Source organism: Papaver somniferum, unplaced genomic scaffold (genome assembly GCF_003573695.1).
Source record: "Papaver somniferum cultivar HN1 unplaced genomic scaffold, ASM357369v1 unplaced-scaffold_6, whole genome shotgun sequence".
Taxonomy (NCBI): Eukaryota; Viridiplantae; Streptophyta; class Magnoliopsida; order Ranunculales; family Papaveraceae; genus Papaver; species Papaver somniferum.
In genome coordinates, this window is record NW_020648748.1 from 122468 (window position 1) to 143312 (window position 20845).

The window sequence follows — 20845 nt, forward strand, 5'->3', positions numbered from 1 at the left end:
AGGTAGCTCTTTTGATACATAACAAAAAGAAACAAAAAATTACATGACACTTTGCAAGAGGTAGCCCTTTTTGATGCACCCAGTTAAATTCGATGGTTGTCTTTCTTAATGTAACCTCCACCTTCTATCCCAACCAACCAAAGAACAAGCTAGTCAAGTTTCGTTCAGTATTCTAAAGTGATTGGCAATCGTAACTTCCTATCAAACACCTTGAAGATCGAGGCCATACATGTATTGGTAGATCGTGCGCGTGCAAATTTCTTATCACTATGTGAATTGTGCTAGAATCAGGGTGCCTAAATATCTAGACTAAGACTCCTAATAATTACATATTTGCACAAGAGTCAACATTTCAAGGTAAATGAGCTCCATTTTTATGATTTTTTAATTTTTTTTAATTTTTTCGATTTTTTCAAAAGAGAAGGAGTTCGTTTTCAATTATAGCATATTATCATGGTATCTACTCTATACCCCCAAACCTAAACTAAACATTGTCCTCAATGTTTCAAAATATGGAAAGAATTAAAATGCAACATATGGAAAGGGACATGCTGAGTAGAGTAAAAGGAGAGAGAATACCCGATTTTCGGCGAAAGCAGAATTAAAACTCCGTTATTCAAGGCAAAAAATCCAACATATTTCAGCCGAGATCATATTGGATTAGCAAAATATATACAAAAGGAACAAAATGATTTTTAAAATTTTTATCTACTGGATTATATACAAAAAATTCACCATACACCAAAAGTCTAAAGAGTTGAGGATCAACCCAAAAGAAAAAGTGTAGAGACATAGAAAGTTTCAAAACTCTAAAATTGGACTTAAATGGGAGTGAGAGTGAAAAACCGAATGAATCACCCCTAAACCAAAAATTTTCAACAGGTTCACTTTTAAGCACAAAATCTAACAATTTTAGGGGTGCAGGATTCACAAGGTCTAACTGAAAATGGACTTTGTTCGGGATGGGCAAAGAAATGCATTCCAATTGTGGCTCTTTAAAAGTGTTATATTTTGAAACAAAATAGTCCAACAGGACTTGGGAGGCACACAGTTCCAATCCTAGATTAGGAATTTTCAGAAAAATCGGTTTGACAATATGGGTACAAACCAAATCTAGGTTGGGTGGAAGGCCATCAGATTGTGACTTAGGTAGAAGAATAGGCATATCATTATCAATCAAATCAAAATATCCTAACTCATCTACACATGTCACATCATGCTCACAATCATCAATCAAATTGGCAAGATCACAATCAGAATCCTCAACATCATCAACAGATTGATTCTCGTGTATCGGCACATCAGGGGAAACATCACATAGAATACTAGAAGAAATATCATGCATTAAGGTCGGGGCAGAGAAGCCTAATGTATTTGAACCCAAAGGTTCCATAACATTTTCAGTATAGACATGTTCTTCTAACATAACATCATAATCATCATCATCATCATGATAGGGATTTTGCAATTTAGGATAATTTTCAATCCTAAGGTCGGAGCTATTACAAGAATAAAACTCTAATTCATGGGGGTGACTCATATCATGTGGTGTTGTTCCTGTTTCCCTAACGGATTCCCATTGATGGGTTTTCTCTGCAATCTCGGCTAAAAAATTCCATGCATCATCCACAGATTTATCAATAAACTCACCATTACACATAGACTCAACCATGGTTCGAGATTTAAAGTCTAGTCCCTCATAGAGGATGACGACAAGTCTCCACTTCTCAAATCCATGGTGCGGACATTCGCTCAACAAATCATTAAAACGTTCAAAATAGTGAAAAACAGTTTCCTCATCCAATTGGACAAAACAATTGATACTTTGACGAATAGCGATGGTCCTATGATGTGGAAAGAATTTTTTGAAAAATAGATCTGTGAGTTGGTCCCAAGTGTTGATTGATTGTGGTCTCAAACCGTAAAACCATGTTTTGGCCCTTTCCTTTAAAGAAAATGTAAACAAACGCAATTTCAGAGAGTCTTCGGACATATGATCAGGTTGCATAGTCCGACAAATTTGTTCAAACTCTCTTACATGAGTATAGGGGTTCTCAGAATCGAACCCTCGAAATATAGGAAGTATTTGTATCATGCTTGCATTTATTTTAAACGGGTTATTGGTTTGAGGTAATACAATACATGATAATGGAATTTTTATTGTCGGATACATGTATTCATGGAGAGCACGAGGTTGGCCCATATTGAAAAGACACAAAGCCCACTATTTGGTTTTAATGGGTTTGGATTTTTGGGAAAAATATTTGGTTTTAATGGGATATATTTGAAAAAGAAAATTTGGTTTAAAAATGGGAGCAAAGTAGAAATTTGGTTTTAAAATTAGGAGCAAAAGAATTTTTTTTTTTTTTTTTTTTTTTTTTTAAGAACAATAAAATGAAGAAAATAAAATTTGGTTTTTGAAATGGGAGCACGCCCACTGTTGGTTTTGTGTTTGCTTTGGCTCAGCTGGTTTGAAAACGTTTGGTGAAACTGAGTCCAAAATCTCGGCCTAGAATTTGGGTACTCGGCCCACTAACGAGTTAACCTAGCGTGATCGGTTACAAGCTCAGCTGGGTTTAAAAACCCAGAATACAAAATACAAGTCCAAATTAAACAAGCTCACAAAAATTAAAAACAAGCCCACAAATTAAACAAACAAGCCCACAGAAATTAATTACAAACCCAACAGAAAATAAAAAGCCCAAAAATTGGCTTTAATATTACAAGCCCACAATTAAAAATTGGAAGCCCACAATTCGGGTTCTCTTAAATGGGTTACCTTTTAAGCACAGCCCAGCTGCTCTGATATTGTTGCAAAAACCCAGTTGGGCTTTGGTTCTTTTCCTTGGTGGCGTCCCAGCAGAGGAAAACATGTTCAGAACAGCAGGCCCAACAGCAAATGAAGTGAAGCAGATGCAGATGCAAATGCTATGCAGTGAAATGCAAAAATAGCTAATAAAACTACAAGAAAAACACAGCACCAATCCCCGGCAACGACGCCAAAAACTTGGTGGGCCCGGAGGAGTGTGAAAATTAAGCGATAAAAACGGGCCTACAGTAATACCGCAAGTGCACGGTCGTCAGTTGTAGCTCGTGCAAGTACGGGTCGATCCACAGAGACTGGGAGTGTTTTGGAGTTTTCTAGCTATTTGGGCTCTAAATTGCTATTGGGCTTCTAATTGTGCTTTGGGCTTAGTGGGTTTGTTTGTAATGATGAAGTGCTTTAGGCCTTGGGCCTTTGAATGATTTTGGAATGAACTGTGAACTTGGGCTCAACAGTTCAATTGTGAACTGGGCTTGGGTTTTTTTTCTTACCTTGATGTGACAAATCTCCTCAATTAGCATCGACCCATGTCTTCTCTGCTTCTCCTGGTGCCTTTCCGATACCTTGATTTCTTCTCTAGGTCACCTACTTCATCAACCTCTCACGCTTAGGGTTTCAGGGAAGAAACGTGAGAGATTGAGGGAATAGGGGGCTAGATAGTTAGGGGGTGATGATGGGTTGGTAGTTTAGGGATGATGTGAGACAGGTAGAGGTGGTGGCGTGGCAGTGGAGTGGGTAGTGGTGATGATGGAGAAGGTGGTTCTGTTGCAGAGAGGGGGGGGAAGAGAAGAAGTCGATGGAGAAGAAGGAGGGGGCGTTTGGTTAGGGTATAGGTATAGGATACTAGTGTGTTGAGCAGGTGTAGAGGATTTTGATGTTTCGCGAAGCTGGACCGTAGGATTATAGGATGATGGAATGATCCAACGGCGCGATGGAAATGGATGAGGGGAGACCGTTGGATGACGAGATACATCAAAACTGACGGCGAAGATCGAGGTTAGGTGTTGTAGTGTTAAGCGGAAGTATCGAGATTTGATGCGCAAGCAAAGAAGCGACCGTAGGATCTAAATGTGATCTAATCTGAAGGCTTGGAATTTAGGTACTATGGTGTTTTGCAGGGACTTCAGATTTTGATGAACGATGAAGAAGCGACCATTGGATGATGAGATGGATCCGATCTAACGGCTGAGAATGGAGGCGGGTATGGATATAGAAAATGGGTTTGGGTAAGGGTTTTGGGCCTTGGGTATGCCAAGCCCATATCTTCTTTAAGGACAATTCTTCTTCTTCAAGCCCACTTCTAGCCTTTTGGTCTTGTGCACAACATTCTTCGCGGCTTCCTTGTGTAATTCCTCCCGGCTTTTCACTACTTTTCTGCTCTTTTCCGCTCTGCTATTCATCCAAACTTTATTTATTACCTAAAAATGCAAAATTAAGTAAAAAATATATTTATTCTTGAAAACAATGAAAATACAGAATATGGGATAAAATGTAGAATTACTGCACAAAAGATGAGTTAAATGCCAACATAAAGGGATAAATATATACATTATTTGGCACTCATCAAATACCCCCAAACCTGAATTTTACTTGTCCTCAAGTAAAACAAAACTAAGGAAATCCTACCTATACCACTGTCGCTGGTCTCTCGAATGCATTTAGCGTATGCACTAAGCCTTTTAAACCACTAAGTGTCCCTAGTGGACGAGTTGAAGTCTCGTGAAGGTTTGCTTAGAACGTACCTACAAAGTTCTAGGTCAAAATATAAGCTCAGATTCCATCAAATGTGACATGTGCAAGACAGTTTAAGCTCACAGCAAAATGGAGATGTCAATCTAGCTATCGAAGGCACAATCCTAGCACTGATAACAAATAAGGACATGTGATAAGAGTGTAAAGTGTATCTACACATGTGTAAAGAAAGATCTGAAGTTATGACTACTAATCACCAAGAGATAGTTTCTCAGGCTAAGAACCAAGGTCGAAATCTAGCTAGCTGTCCGGACTTTACGAGAATTGTGAATGAGTTGGAGGTGTTTCACAATTACTCGCGTTGTACATCAATGGCATACACCCTCCTTGCTTATTACAAAGAAACAACAAAATGACTATTTACATGACTCTTATTTACATTGACTACTCTCTTTTTATTTTTGGAACAAGAGAGAATGGAATTGATAAATACTTGATTTTTTTTGTATTTTTCTGATATATATATATATTTTTTTTTTTATTTTTTTTTTTGCACAAGAACTTGAAATTGATTTTTACATATGGTAGCTCTTTTGATACATAACAAAAAGAAACAAAAAATTACATGACACTTTGCAAGAGGTAGCCCTTTTTGATGCACCCAGTTAAATTCGATGGTTGTCTTTCTTAATGTAACCTCCACCTTCTATCCCAACCAACCAAAGAACAAGCTAGTCAAGTTTCGTTCAGTATTCTAAAGTGATTGGCAATCGTGACTTCCTATCAAACACCTTGAAGATCGAGGCCATACATGTATTGGTAGATCGTGCGCGTGCAAATTTCTTATCACTATGTGAATTGTGCTAGAATCAGGGTGCCTAAATATCTAGACTAAGACTCCTAATAATTACATATTTGCACAAGAGTCAACATTTCAAGGTAAATGAGCTCCATTTTTATGATTTTTTAATTTTTTAATTTTTTAATTTTGATTTTTCAATTTTTTTGGAATTTTTCAATTTTTTCAAAAAGAAGAAGGAGTTCATTTTCAATTATGGCAAATTATCATGGTATCTACTCTATACCCCCAAACCTAAACTAAACATTGTCCTCAATGTTTCAAAATATGGAAAGAATTAAAATGCAACATATGGAAAGGGACATGCTGAGTAGAGTAAAAGGAGAGAGAATACCCGATTTCGGCGAAAGCAGAATTAAAACTCCGTTATTCAGGGCAAAAATCCAACATATTTCAGCCGAGATCATATTGGATTAGCAAAATATATACAAAAGGAACAAAAGGGTTTTAAGAAATTGTATCTACTGGATTATATACAAAAAATTCACCATACACCAAAAGTCTAAAGAGTTGAGGATCAACCCAAAAGAAAAAGTGTAGAGACATAGAAAGTTTCAAAACACTAAAATTGGACTTAAATGGGAGTGAGAGTGAAAAACCGAATGAATCACCCCTAACCAAAATTTTTCAACAGGTTTACTTTTAAGCACAAAATCTTTTAATTTTAGGGGTTCAGGATTCAAAAGGTCTAACTCATAATGGACTGTTTTCGGGATGGGCAAAGAAATGCATTCCAACTGTGGCTCTTTAAAAGTGTTATATTTTGAAGCAAAATAGTCCAAGAGGACTTGGGAGGCACACAGTTCCAATCCTAGATTGGGAATCTTCAGAAAAGTTGGTTTAAAATTTTTGTTACAAACCAAATCTAGGTTGGGTGGAAGGCCATCAGATTGTGACTTAGGTAGAAGAATAGGCATATCATTATCAATCAAATCAAAATCTCCTAACTCATCTACACATGTCACATCATGCTCACAATCATCAATCAAATTGGAAAGATCACAATCAGAATCCTCAACATCATCAACAGATTTATTCTCGTGTATCGGCACATCAGGGGAAACATCACATGGAATACTAGAAGAAATATCATGCATTAAGGTCGGGGCAGAGAAGCCTAATGTATTTGAACCCAAAGGTTCCATAACATTTTCAGTATAGACATGTTCTTCTAACATAACATCATAATCATCATCATCATCATGATAGGGATTTTGCAATCTAGGATAATTTTCAATCCTAAGGTCGGAGCTATTACAAGAATAAAACTCTAATTCATGGGGGTGACTCATATCATGTGGTGTTGTTCCTGTTTCCCTAACGGATTCCCATTGATGGGTTTTCTCTGCAATCTCGGCTAAAAAATTCCATGCATCATCCACAGATTTATCAATAAACTCACCATTACACATATACTCAACCATGGTTCGAGATTTAAAGTCTAGTCCCTCATAGAGGATGACGACAAGTCTCCACTTCTCAAATCCATGGTGCGGACATTCGCTCAACAAATCATTAAAACGTTCAAAATAGTGAAAAACAGTTTCCTCATCCAATTGGACAAAACAATTGATACTTTGACGAATAGCGATGGTCCTATGATGTGGAAAGAATTTTTTGAAAAATAGATCTGTGAGTTGGTCCCAAGTGTTGATTGATTGTGGTCTCAAACCGTAAAACCATGTTTTGGCCCTTTCCTTTAAAGAAAATGTAAACAAACGCAATTTCAGAGAGTCTTCGGACATATGATCAGGTTGCATAGTCCGACAAATTTGTTCAAACTCTCTTACATGAGTATAGTGGTTCTCAGAATCGAACCCTCGAAATATAGGAAGTATTTGTATCATGCTTGCATTTATTTTAAAAGGGTTATTGGTTTGAGGTAATACAATACATGATAATGGAATTTTTATTGACGGATACATGTATTCATGGAGAGCACGAGGTTGGCCCATTTTGAAAAGACACAAAGCCCACTATTTGGTTTTAATGGGTTTTCAAAAATTTGGTTTTTTATGGGAAAATTTTGGTTTTGATGGGATATATTTGAAAAAGAAAATTTGGTTTAAAAATGGGAGCAAAGTAGAAATTTGGTTTTAAAATTTGGGAGCAAAAGAAAATTTTGGTTTGTTGATGGGAGAGATTTTTTTTTTTTTTTTTTTTTAAAAGAAAATAAAATTTGGTTTTTTGAATGGGAGCAAGCCCACTGTTGGTTTTGTGTTTGTTTTGGCTCAGCTGGTTTGAAAACGTTTGGTGAAACTGAGTCCAAAATCTCGGCCTAGAATTTGGGTACTCGGCCCACTAACGAGTTAACCTAGCGTGATCGGTTACAAGCTCAGCTGGGTTTAAAAACCCAGAATACAAAATACAAGTCCAAATTAAACAAGCTCACAAAAATTAAATACAAGCCCACAAAAATTAATTACAAACCCAACAGAAAATAAAAAGCCCAAAAATTGGCTTTAATATTACAAGCCCACAATTAAAAATTGGAAGCCCACAATTCGGGTTCTCTTAAATGGGTTACCTTTTAAGCACAGCCCAGCTGCTCTGATATTGTTGCAAAAACCCAGTTGGGCTTTGGTTCTTTTCCTTGGTGGCGTCCCAGCAGAGGAAAACATGTTCAGAACAGCAGGCCCAACAGCAAATGAAGTGAAGCAGATGCAGATGCAAATGCTATGCAGTGAAATGCAAAAATAGCTAATAAAACTACAAGAAAAACACAGCACCAATCCCCGGCAACGACGCCAAAAACTTGGTGGGCCCGGAGGAGTGTGAAAATTAAGCGATAAAAACGGGCCTACAGTAATACCGCAAGTGCACGGTCGTCAGTTGTAGCTCGTGCAAGTACGGGTCGATCCACAGAGACTGGGAGTGTTTTGGAGTTTTCTAGCTATTTGGGCTCTAAATTGCTATTGGGCTTCTAATTGTGCTTTGGGCTTAGTGGGTTTGTTTGTAATGATGAAGTGCTTTAGGCCTTGGGCCTTTGAATGATTTTGGAATGAACTGTGAACTTGGGCTCAACAGTTCAATTGTGAACTGGGCTTGGGTTTTTTTTCTTACCTTGATGTGACAAATCTCCTCAATTAGCATCGACCCATGTCTTCTCTGCTTCTCCTGGTGCCTTTCCGATACCTTGATTTCTTCTCTAGGTCACCTACTTCATCAACCTCTCACGCTTAGGGTTTCAGGGAAGAAACGTGAGAGATTGAGGGAATAGGGGGCTAGATAGTTAGGGGGTGATGATGGGTTGGTAGTTTAGGGATGATGTGAGACAGGTAGAGGTGGTGGCGCGGCAGTTGCAGGGAGTGGTGGTGGTTCTGCAACTGTCGGGGTAGGGGAGAAAAAGGGAGAAGAAGAAGAAAGAGAAGAGAACAGAAGAATGGTCGATGTTTTTAGGTTAATAGGTATAGGTTGCTAGTGTGTGAGGCGGGGTATCAAAGTTCTATATTGGCGAATCTGAGTCACTGGATGCGAAGCTGTAGGTGAATCGGATGGCTACCCCTGAAGAGGCTGGTAGCGACCGTCGGATGTCTTGATACAACGAAGTTAACGGCGAAGATCGAGGTTAGGTGCTGTAGTGTTTAGCGGAAGTATCGATATTTGATGCACATGCATAGGAGCGACCGTAGGATTCAAATGCAATCTAATCTGAAGGCTTGGAAATTAAGCACTACGGTGTTTGACAAGAACCTCGGATTTTGATGCACTCTACTGAAGCGACCATTGGATTTCGATGATCCAATCCGACGGCTGAATATGAAGACGGGTATGGATATTGGAAATGGGTTTGGGTGAGGGTTTTGGGCCTTGGGTATGCCAAGCCCATATCTTCTTTAAGAACAATTCTTCCTCTTCAAGCCCACTTCTAGCCTTTTGGTCTTGTGCACAACATTCTTCGCGGCTTCCTTGCGTGATTCCTATCGGCTTCCACCACTTTTCTGCTCTTTTCTGCTCCGCTATTCATCCAAACTTTATTTATTACCTAAAAATGCAAAATTAAGTAAGAAAAATATTTATTCTTGAAAACAATGAAAATACAGAATATGGGATAAAATGTAGAATTACTGCACAAAAGATGAGTTAAATGCCAACATAAAGGGATAAATATATACATTATTTGGCACTCATCAAATACCCCCAAACCTGAATTTTACTTGTCCTCAAGTAAAACAAAACTAAGGAAATCCTACCTATACCACTGTCGCTGGTCTCTCGAATGCATTTAGCGTATGCACTAAGCCTTTTAAACCACTAAGTGTCCCTAGTGGACGAGTGAAGTCTCGTGAAGGTTTGCTTATAACGTACCTACAAAGTTCTAGGTCAAAATATAAGCTCAGATTCCATCAAATGTGACATGTGCAAGTCAGTTTAAGCTCACAGCAAAATGGAGATGTCAATCTAGCTATCAAAGGCACAATCCTAGCACTGATAACAAAAAAAGACATGTGATAAGAGTGTAAAGTGTATCTACACATGTGTAAAGAAAGATCTGAAGTTATGACTACTAATCACCAAGAGATAGTTTCTCAGGCTAAGAACCAAGGTCGAAATCTAGCTAGCTGTCCGGACTTTACGAGAATTGTGAATGAGTTGGAGGTATTTCACAATTACTCGCGTTGTACATCAATGGCATACACCCTTCCTTGCTTATTACAATGAAACAACAAAATGACTATTTACATGACTCTTATTTACATTGACTACTCTCTTTTATTTTTGGAACAAGAGAGAATGGAATTGATAAATACTTGATTTTTTTTGTATTTTTCTGATATATATATTTTTTTATTTTTTATTTTTTTTTGAGAACTGAAATTGATTTTTACATATGGTAGCTCTTTTGATACATAACAAAAAGAAACAAAAAATTACATGACACTTTGCAAGAGGTAGCCCTTTTTGATGCACCCAGTTAAATTCGATGGTTGTCTTTCTTAATGTAACCTCCACCTTCTATCCCAACCAACCAAAGAACAAGCTAGTCAAGTTTCGTTCAGTATTCTAAAGTGATTGGCAATCGTAACTTCCTATCAAACACCTTGAAGATCGAGGCCATACATGTATTGGTAGATCGTGCGCGTGCAAATTTCTTATCACTATGTGAATTGTGCTAGAATCAGGGTGCCTAAATATCTAGACTAAGACTCCTAAAAATTACATATTTGCACAAGAGTCAACATTTCAAGGTAAATGAGCTCCATTTTTATGTTTTTTTTTTCAATTTTTTAATTTTTTATAATTTTTTCGATTTTTTCAAAAGAAGAAGGAGTTCGTTTTCAATTATAGCATATTATCATGGTATCCACTCTATACCCCCAAACCTAAACTAAACATTGTCCTCAATGTTTCAAAATATGGAACGAATTAAAATGCAACATATGGAAAGGGATATGCTGAGTAGAGTAAAAGGAGAGAGAATACCCGATTTCGGCGAAAGCAGAATTAAAACTCCGTTATCCAAGGCAAAACTCCAACATATTCGGAGTCACAATGGATGAGCACAAAATATATACAAAAGGAAATTTAACTAACACATTATCTACAAGCAAATTTTGGTTTTTAATGGGATTGGACTTTTTGGAAAAAATTTGGTTTTGTCGGGAGACATTTGGTTTTGGCGGGAAAAAGAAAAATTTTGGTTTTTTAGGGAAACATTTGGAAAACTTTGGTTTTTATGGGAGAAATTTTTGGTTTTTTTTGAAATTGGGAGCAAAAGAATTTTTTTTTTTTTTTTTTTTTTTTGAAAAGAAAATAAAATTTGGTTTTTGAATGGGAGCAAGCCCACTGTTGGTTTTGTGTTTGCTTTGGCCCAGCTTGGTTGAAAACTTTTGGTGGAACTGAGTCCAAAATCTCGGCCTAGAATTTGGGTACTCGGCCCACTAACGAGTTCAACTAGCGTGATCGGTTACAAGCTCAGCTGGGTTTAAAAACCCAGAATACAAAATACAAGTCCAAATTAAACAAGCTCACAAAAATTAAATACACAAGCCCACAAATTAAACAAACAAGCCCACAAATAAATTATTACAAACCCAACAGAAAATAAGAGAAGCCCAAAAATTGGCTTTAATATTACAAGCCCACAATTAAAAATTGGAAGCCCACAATTCGGGTTCTCTTAAATGGGTTACCTTTTAAGCACAACCCAGCTGCTCTGATATTGTTGCAAAAACCCAGTTGGGCTTTGGTTCTTTTCCTTGGTGGCGTCCCAGCAGAGGAAAAACAGGTTCAAAACAGCAGGTCCAACAGCAAATGAAGTGAAGCAGATGCAGATGCAAATGCTATGCAGTGAAATGCAAAAATAGCTAAGAAAACTACAAGAAAAACACAGCACCAATCCCCGGCAACGGCGCCAAAAACTTGGTGGACCCGGAGGAGTGTATAAAAATGAAGCGAAGAAACGCGCCTACAGTAATACCGCAAGTGCACGGTCGTCAGTTATAGCTCGTGCAAGTACGGGTCGATCCACAGAGACTGGGTGTGTTTTGGAGTTTTCTAGCTATTTTGGGCTCTAAATTGTTGTTGGTTAACTATGAAGCCTTTTGGGATTTGGGCTTAGGTTACTTTTGGATTATAAGCTTGTTTGATAATGAAGTGAACTGAGCTTGGGCTCAGTTGGTATATTTATGATGATGAAGTGTTTTAGGCCTTGGGCCTTTGAAGTGGAATGAAATGGGTTTGGTATCAGTGAACTGAAATTAGCCTTGAAGGCACTGGGCTTTGGGTATGGTTTGAACCTGGGCTATATTGAACTGGGAACTGGGCTTTTAGCCTTTCACCTATAACCTTAAGAATTTACAGTGGGCTTTTGGTAGGCCTGGAAAAGGGTATAGAAATTATGCGCAATAAAAACGGGGGCCTACAGTAATACCGCAAGTGCACGGTCGTCAGTTGTAGCTCGTGCAAGTACGGGTCGATCCACAGAGATCGGGTGTGTTTTGGAATGTTCTAGCTAATTGGGTTCCTAAATTGTTGTTGGGTTTTGAAGCCTTTTGGCTTAAATTGGGCTTTGAGTACTAATGGGTTTGTTCACAATAAAATGAACTGAGCTTGGGCTCAGTTGGTCTCTGAAATGTAAATGGGCTTTGGCCTTAAACTTAAGCTTTTGATTAAGCCCACAGTTAATTGGATTGGGCTTTTAACCTTAACCTAAACTGGGCTTTGAGCCTTAATGAAATGGGCCTCAGTGAACTAAACCTTGGGCTTTTGTATCTTTAATAACTGGGCTTTGGTTAAGCCTGAATTGGATTGGGCTCAGCTTTTGAAGTGAGCTTTGGGCTCAGTTGGATGGGATCTGAGCTTGGCTGCAGGAACTGGACTTGGCTTGGCAGGAGAAGAAGTGGCAGCAGCACAAGTGAGCAGCAACAGCAGGGGAAAGCAATGTAGCAGTGCAGCAGCAGAAGTGGCAGAGAAGGCAATGTAGCAGCTGCACAAGCAGTAAAATGCAGCAGCAACAACAGCAGAGGCAGCAGTGTAGCAGAAACAGACAAGGCAGTGAAGAGGAAGGCAATGCAGCACAAGTGCTGCACAGCAGCTGCAGGGCAGTGGAATAAGAGAAATGCAACAGAGTTGCAACAAGCCAAGAAAAGAAGTAGCAATAGAAGTAAATCAGCAAATAAAATGAACATGGAAGTAAAACAGTGACAGAAACAAAGAACAAAGCAACTACAAGCATAAAACAGTGCAAGATGAACCAAGGCCTAAGCCAAGGGCAGGGGTGATAAAGAAACTGAAATGAAGCAATACTAAGGCAAGAATACAGGCAAACAAATGGAATGGGAAGAAAACTAGCTTGCTATGAGCACTAGTTTCTCCCAATGCTCAATCAACAGTACAACCTAAGCATACACAAGGAATGGCAAGAAAATCAGCTTGCTATGAGCACTGATTTCTTCCATTGCACAATCACATCAATGCTTCACAGATATCTAGCCTAGCATTCCATCAATAGTGACAGCAAATTAAACACAACATTACACAAACATTACATGGCAGTGAGCAACACTAACAGGGACTGAAAACAAGAAATTGAAACATAAAATTAAACATGCACATTAACAGGATACATTTAACAGGATATGAAAGTCTAACATGAACATGAAACTAAGCAGCAAATTGAACTAAGAAAAAAAACAACATATACAGAACATGGAAATTGAACTGAACATGGAAATTAACATTTAACAGAACTTGAAAGTTCTGGATGCAGGCTAATCCAAACATACTTTTCACACCTCACCCACACCCATATTTATACCCACAACACAATTAGGGTTCTACAATAAAAATCCCCAAAAATCCCCAAACTGACAGAGCTAGGGTTTGGTAAATTCTTACCTAATTTGATGTAGCAACATCAAATTGAACTCGACCCATTACCCTCCTTGGTCTGCTGCACCTTTCCCATGCTTCAATTGCAACTTATAGCCTCACCTAGTTTATTGATTTATCACCTAGGGTTTCAGTGGTGAAAAATCAATAAGTTAGATGGCTATAGAGGTATGGGGGGTAGCTACGGCGTGTATGTGGTATTTGGTAGTGACAGTGGAGAGTTGGTGGTGGTGGCGGACATGGTGGTGCGGCGGAGCGGTTTCTGCAGAGGGAGGTGATGGTGGTTCTCTGCTGTGGAGAAGTGAGGGAGGAGAGGTCGACTGTTTTGGGTAGGAGGGTATTAGGTATTTGGGTGTTAGGCGGGCGTATCGAGTTTGATGTTCTGCGATGCTGAGTCATGGGATAGGGAGATGAAAGATCAATCGGACGGTGAGATGAAGTGAAGCTTGTAGCGACCGCTGGATTATATAATACAACGAAGTTAACGGCTCTAGATGGGGTTAGGTGTTGTAGTGTAAGGCGGAGATATCAAACGTTGATGAACAGCAAGGGAGCGACCGTTGGATTCAACTACCATCTAATCTGAAGGCTTGGAATTTCAGCGCTGTGGTGCTTGGCAGAGACTTCAGATTTTGATGCTCTATGAAGGAGCGACCGTCGGATGCTTCTGAGAACTGATCTGATGGCTGAGAACGGAGGCGTTTTTGTGTGTAGAAAATGAGGTTGTGCGCACCATTCTTCGCGGCTTCCTTGCGTGATTTCTCCCGGCTTTTCAATACTTTTCTGCTCTTTTCGCTCCGCAAGTCATCCAGACTTTATTTATTACCTAAAAATGCAAAATTAAGTAAGAAAAATATTTATTCTTGAAAACAATGAAAATACAGAATATGGGATAAAATGTAGAATTAATGCACAAAAGATGAGTTAAATGCCAACAAAAAGGGATAAATATATACAATATTAGGCACTCATCAAATACCCCCAAACCTGAATTTTACTTGTCCTCAAGTAAAACAAAACTAAGGAAATCCTAACTATACCACTGTCGCTGGTCTCTCGAATGCATTTAGCGTATGCACTAAGCCTTTTAAACCACTAAGTGTCCCTAGTGGACGAGTTGAAGTCTCGTGAAGGTTTGCTTAGAACGTACCTACAAAGTTCTAGGTTAAAATATAAGCTCAGATTCCATCAAATGTGACATGTGCAAAACAGTTTAAGCTCACAGCAAAATGGAGATGTCAATCTAGCTATCGAAGGCACAATCCTAGCACTGATAACAAAAAAAAGACATGTGATAAGAGTGTAAAGTGTATCTACACATGTGTAAAGAAAGATCTGAAGTTATGACTACTAATCACCAAGAGATAGTTTCTCAGGCTAAGAACTGAGGTCGAAATCTAGCTAGCTGTCCGGACTTTACGAGAATTGTGAATGAGTTGGAGGTATTTCACAATTACTCGCGTTGTACATCAATGGCATACACCCTCCTTGCTTATTACAATGAAACAACAAAAGATGACTATTTACATGACTCTTATTTACATTGACTACTCTCTTTTTATTTTTGGAACAAGAGAGGATGGAATTGATAAATACTTGATTTTTTTGGTATTTTTCTGATATATATATATATATTTTTTTTTACAAGGAAACACTTTTGATACATATACAAAAGGAAACAAAAGATTACATGACACTTTGCAAGAGGTAGCCCTTTTTGATGCACCCAGTTAAATTCGATGGTTGTCTTTCTTAATGTAACCTCCACCTTCTATCCCAACCAACCAAAGAACAAGCTAGTCAAGTTTCGTTCAGTATTCTAAAGTGATTGGCAATCGTAACTTCCTATCAAACACCTTGAAGATCGAGGCCATACATGTATTGGTAGATCGTGCGCGTGCAAATTTCTTATCACTATGTGAATTGTGCTAGAATCAGGGTGCCTAAATATCTAGACTAAGACTCCTAATAAAAATACATATTTGCACAAGAGTCAACATTTCAAGGTAAATGAGCTCCATTTTTATGATTTTTTTTTTCAATTTTTTAATTTTTTTTTGAATTTTGATTTTTTAATTTTTTTTTTGGAATTTTTCAATTTTTTCAAAAAGAAGAAGGAGTTCGTTTTCAATTATAGCATATTATCGTGGCATCTATTCTATACCCCCAAACCTAAACTAAACATTGTCCTCAATGTTTCAAAATATGGAAAGAATTAAAATGCAACATATGGAAAGGGACATGCTGAGTAGAGTAAAAGGAGAGAGAATACCCGATTTCGGCGAAAGCAGAATTAAAACTCCGTTATTCAAGGCAAAAAATCCAACATATTTCAGCCGAGATCATATTGGATTAGCAAAATATATACAAATGGAAAAAAAAAAAAGTTTTTAAAATTTATCTACTTGATTATATACAAAAAAATTCACCATACACCAACAATCTAAAGAGTTGAGGATCAACCCAAAAGAAAAAGTGTAGAGACATAGAAAGTTTCAAAACACTAAAATTGGACTTAAATGGGAGTGAGAGTGAAAAACCGAATGAATCACCCCTAAACCAAAATTTTTCAACAGGTTCACTTTTAAGCACAAAATCTAACAATTTTAGGGGTGCAGGATTCACAAGGTCTAACTGAAAATGGACTTTGTTCGGGATGGGCAAAGAAATGCATTCCAATTGTGGCTCTTTAAAAGTGTTATATTTTGAAACAAAATAGTCCAAGAGGACTTGGGAGGCACACAGTTCCAATCCTAGATTAGGAATTTTCAGAAAAATCGGTTTGACAATATGGGTACAAACCAAATCTAGGTTGGGTGGAAGGCCATCAGATTGTGACTTAGGTAGAAGAATAGGCATATCATTATCAATCAAATCAAAATCTTCTAACTCATCTACACATGTCACATCATGCTCAAAATCATCAATCAAATTGGCAAGATCACAATCAGAATTATCAACATCATCAACAGATTTATTCTCGTGTATCGGCACATCAGGGGAAACATCACATGGAATACTAGAAGACATATCATGCATTAAGGTCGGGGCAGAGACGCCTAATGTATTTGAACCCAAAGGTTCCATAACCACGACTATCAGAGGCATAGCCAAGGAAGATACCTTTATCACTTTTAGTATCAAATTTCTGGTAGGCATTTAAAGGAGTAAGAAAATAAGACAAAGGATAAGAAGGCCTACATGTTAAACTGCAATTGCACAGTTGTCATTGTAGTGTGTATGTGCAAGAACAGGTCATCTCCACAGGGACTTGGGGTGTATAGTTGAAGTTTCACTATGCTGATAATTGATGCAAAACTAAATGCAAGGTCACAAGGTTGCAGTGACAGTGAAACAGAGATGGTAAAACAACAAGGAACCAAGGCTATGAGCCAAGGGCAGGGAAGGCAGTGCACTGATTTCAGTGCACAGCAAGCTTCAAAATACAAGAAATAAACAGCAAGATATGAAGTGCAAAAAACAGTGAAGGAAATAAACTGATCAGGAAGCAATGTGAGAAGTTACTAAGGCAATTGAATCCACCCTTGTGACCTATCCAAGCAATGCAATTCCAGGTTGAAATTAGGATCTTAAGCATACAAATGGAATGGAAAGAGAATTAGCTTGCTATGAGCACTAATTTCTCCCATTGCTCAATCAAAACAGTGCACTAAGCATACAAATGGAATGGAAAGAGAATTAGCTTGCTATGAGCACTAATTTCTCCCATTGCTCAATCAAAACAATGCATCCTAAGGCTCTAACCTAGCATTCCACTATCAGACAGTGCACTGAGGTTTCATCTAAACCTCAGCTGCAACAATTTAGCTCATGCTCAACATATAAACAACATTAACATTCATCATACAAGATAATTCAAACAACACACATATGGTGAGCAAATACAAAAACATGATAAACATATGAACCAACAGTGTAAACATGAAACAAATGAGAAACTGGCTAGTCCAGTTCTCTACAAGAGTGAAGCTGGCTAACCCAGCATAAGTCTTTTACATCACACCCACAGTATCTATTTATACATACATGCAAAAACCTAAAAATCCCCAAAATATCAGAGAATTAGGGTTTCACCAAAAAGTGAAATTGACTCACCTAACCTACTGATAACAGCCCTCATACGTTGACCCATGCCTCTTATTCTTCTCCTGATGCAACCCATGCCTTCAATTTCTCTTTCTAGCTCGACATATTTCACTAATCTCTCCTCTAGGGTTTCTGAAAAGGAAGAGAGAATGGTGAAATAGGTAGGTAGAAGGGTAGGATGATGATGGGTTTCGATTGGTGAGAGCCATGATGGCTTTTTGGTGGTTGTGGCAGAGGTATGGTGGCGGAATGGGTGTTGCAGAGAGGAGTGGAGAGAAAGAGAAGAAGAAGAAGGAAATGAAAGAGAAGAAGAATGGGTCGACAGTTTAGGGTATAGGGTATCCGTTTTTAGGGTGTTGAGCGGGCGCATCAAAGTTAGATGTTGGCGAAGCTGAGCCACTGGAATCGAAGCTGGTAGGTGAATCGGACGGCTCCGCCTGAAGAGGCTGGTATCGACCGTCGGATGTCTTGATACAACGAAGTTAACGGATCTAGATGGGGTTAGGTGTTGAAGTGTTAAGCGGAAGTATCGAGATTTGATGCGCAGGCAAAGAAGCGACCGTAGGATCTAAATGTGATCTAATCTGAAGGCTTGGAATTTAGGCACTATGGTGTTTTGCAGGTACTTCAGATTTTGATGAACGATGAAGAAGCGACCATTGGATGATGAGATGGATCCAATCTAACGGCTGAGAATGGAGGCGGGTATGGATATAGAAAATGGGTTTGGGTAAGGGTTTTGGGCCTTGGGTATGCCAAGCCCATATCTTCTTTAAGAACAATTCTTCCTTCTTGAGCCCATTCCTAGCTTTTTGGACGTGCGCTCCATTCTTTGCGGCTTCCTTGCGTAATTTCTTCCGGCTTTTCACTACTCTTCAGCTCTTTTCCGCTCCGCAAGTTATCCAGACTTTATTTATTACCAAAAAATGCAAAATTAAGTAAGAAAAATATTTATTCTTGAAAACAATGAAAATACAGAATATGGGATAAAATGTAGAATTACTGCATAAAAGATGAGTTAAATGCCAACAAAAAAGGATAAATATATACAATATTTGGCACTCATCAAATACCCCCAAACCTGAATTTTACTTGTCCTCAAGTAAAACAAAACTAAGGAAATCCTACCTATACCACTGTCGCTGGTCTCTCGAATGCATTTAGCGTATGCACTAAGCCTTTTAAACCACTAAGTGTCCCTAGTGGACGAGTTGAAGTCTCGTGAAGGTTTGCTTAGAACGTACCTACAAAGTTCTAGGTCAAAATATAAGCTCAGATTCCATCAAATGTGACATGTGCAAAACAGTTTAAGCTCACAGCAAAATGGAGATGTCAATCTAGCTATCAAAGGCACAATCCTAGCACTGATAACAAAAAAAGACATGTGATAAGAGTGTAAAGTGTATCTACACATGTGTAAAGAAAGATCTGAAGTTATGACTACTAATCACCAAGAGATAGTTTCTCAGGCTAAGAACTGAGGTCGAAATCTAGCTAGCTGTCCGGACTTTACGAGAATTGTGAATGAGTTGGAGGTATTTCACAATTACTCGCGTTGTACATCAATGACATACACCCTCCTTGCTTATTACAAAAAACAACAAAATAACTCTTTACATGACTCTTATTTACATTGACTATTCTCTTTTATTTTTGGAACAAGAGATGATGGAATTGATAAATACTTGATTTTTTTGTATTTTTCTGATATTTTTTTTTTTTTTTTTTTAACAAGGAAACACTTTTGATACATATACAAAAAGAAACAAAAAATTACATGACACTTTGCAAGAGGTAGCCCTTTTTGATGCACCCAGTTAAATTCGATGGTTGTCTTTCTTAATGTAACCTCCACCTTCTATCCCAACCAACCAAAGAACAAGCTAGTCAAGTTTCGTTCAGTATTCTAAAGTGATTGGCAATCGTAACTTCCTATCAAACACCTTGAAGATCGAGGCCATACATGTATTGGTAGATCGTGCGCGTGCAAATTTCTTATCACTATGTGAATTGTGCTAGAATCAGGGTGCCTAAATATCTAGACTAAGACTCCTAATAATTACATATTTGCACAAGAGTCAACATTTCAAGGTAAATGAGCTCCATTTTTTTTATGATTTTTCATTTTTTAATTTTTTTTTGGAATTTTTCAATTTTTTCAAAAGAAGGAGTTCGTTTTCAATTATAGCATATTATCGTGGTATCTACTCTATACCCCCAAACCTAAACTAAACATTGTCCTCAATGTTTCAAAATATGGAAAGAATTAAAATGCAACATATGGAAAGGGACATGCTGAGTAGAGTAAAAGGAGAGAGAATACCCGATTTCGGCGAAAGCAGAATTAAAACTCCGTTATTCAAGGCAAAAATCCAACATATTTCAGCCGAGATCATATTGGATTAGCAAAATATATACAAAAGGAACAAAAGGGTTTTTAAGAGATTTTATCTACTGGATTTTATACAAAAAAATTCACCATACACTAACAATCTAAAGAGTTGAGGATCAACCCAAAAGACGAAGTGTAGACATTTCAACAGCTTCACACAATAATAACAGGAAAGAAACGCAAGTGAAACTGTGAAACAAAATGGGCTACCCCCAAACCTGGATTTTACAGAAGATATAGTTTTGAAAACAAAATCACGCAGTTTCGGGGGTTCATCATGCAAAAGGTCTAGCTCGAAATGAACTGTGCTAGGGACGGGCAAACATGCTAATTCCAACTGTGGTTCCTCAAATGTATTATATTTGGAAGCAAAATAGTCCAAAAGGACTTGGGAAGCACACAGTTCCAAACCTAGGTTAGGCATTTTCAGAAAAATTGGTTTTACAATGTTGGTACAAACCAAATCTAGGTTGGGTGGAAGGCCAACAGATTGTGACTCATGTAGGAGAATAGGCATATCATTATCAATCAAATCAAAATCTCCTAAATCATCTACACATGTCACATCATGCTCACAATCATCAATCAGTTTAGCAAGTTCACACTCAGAATCATCAACATCATCAACAAATTTATT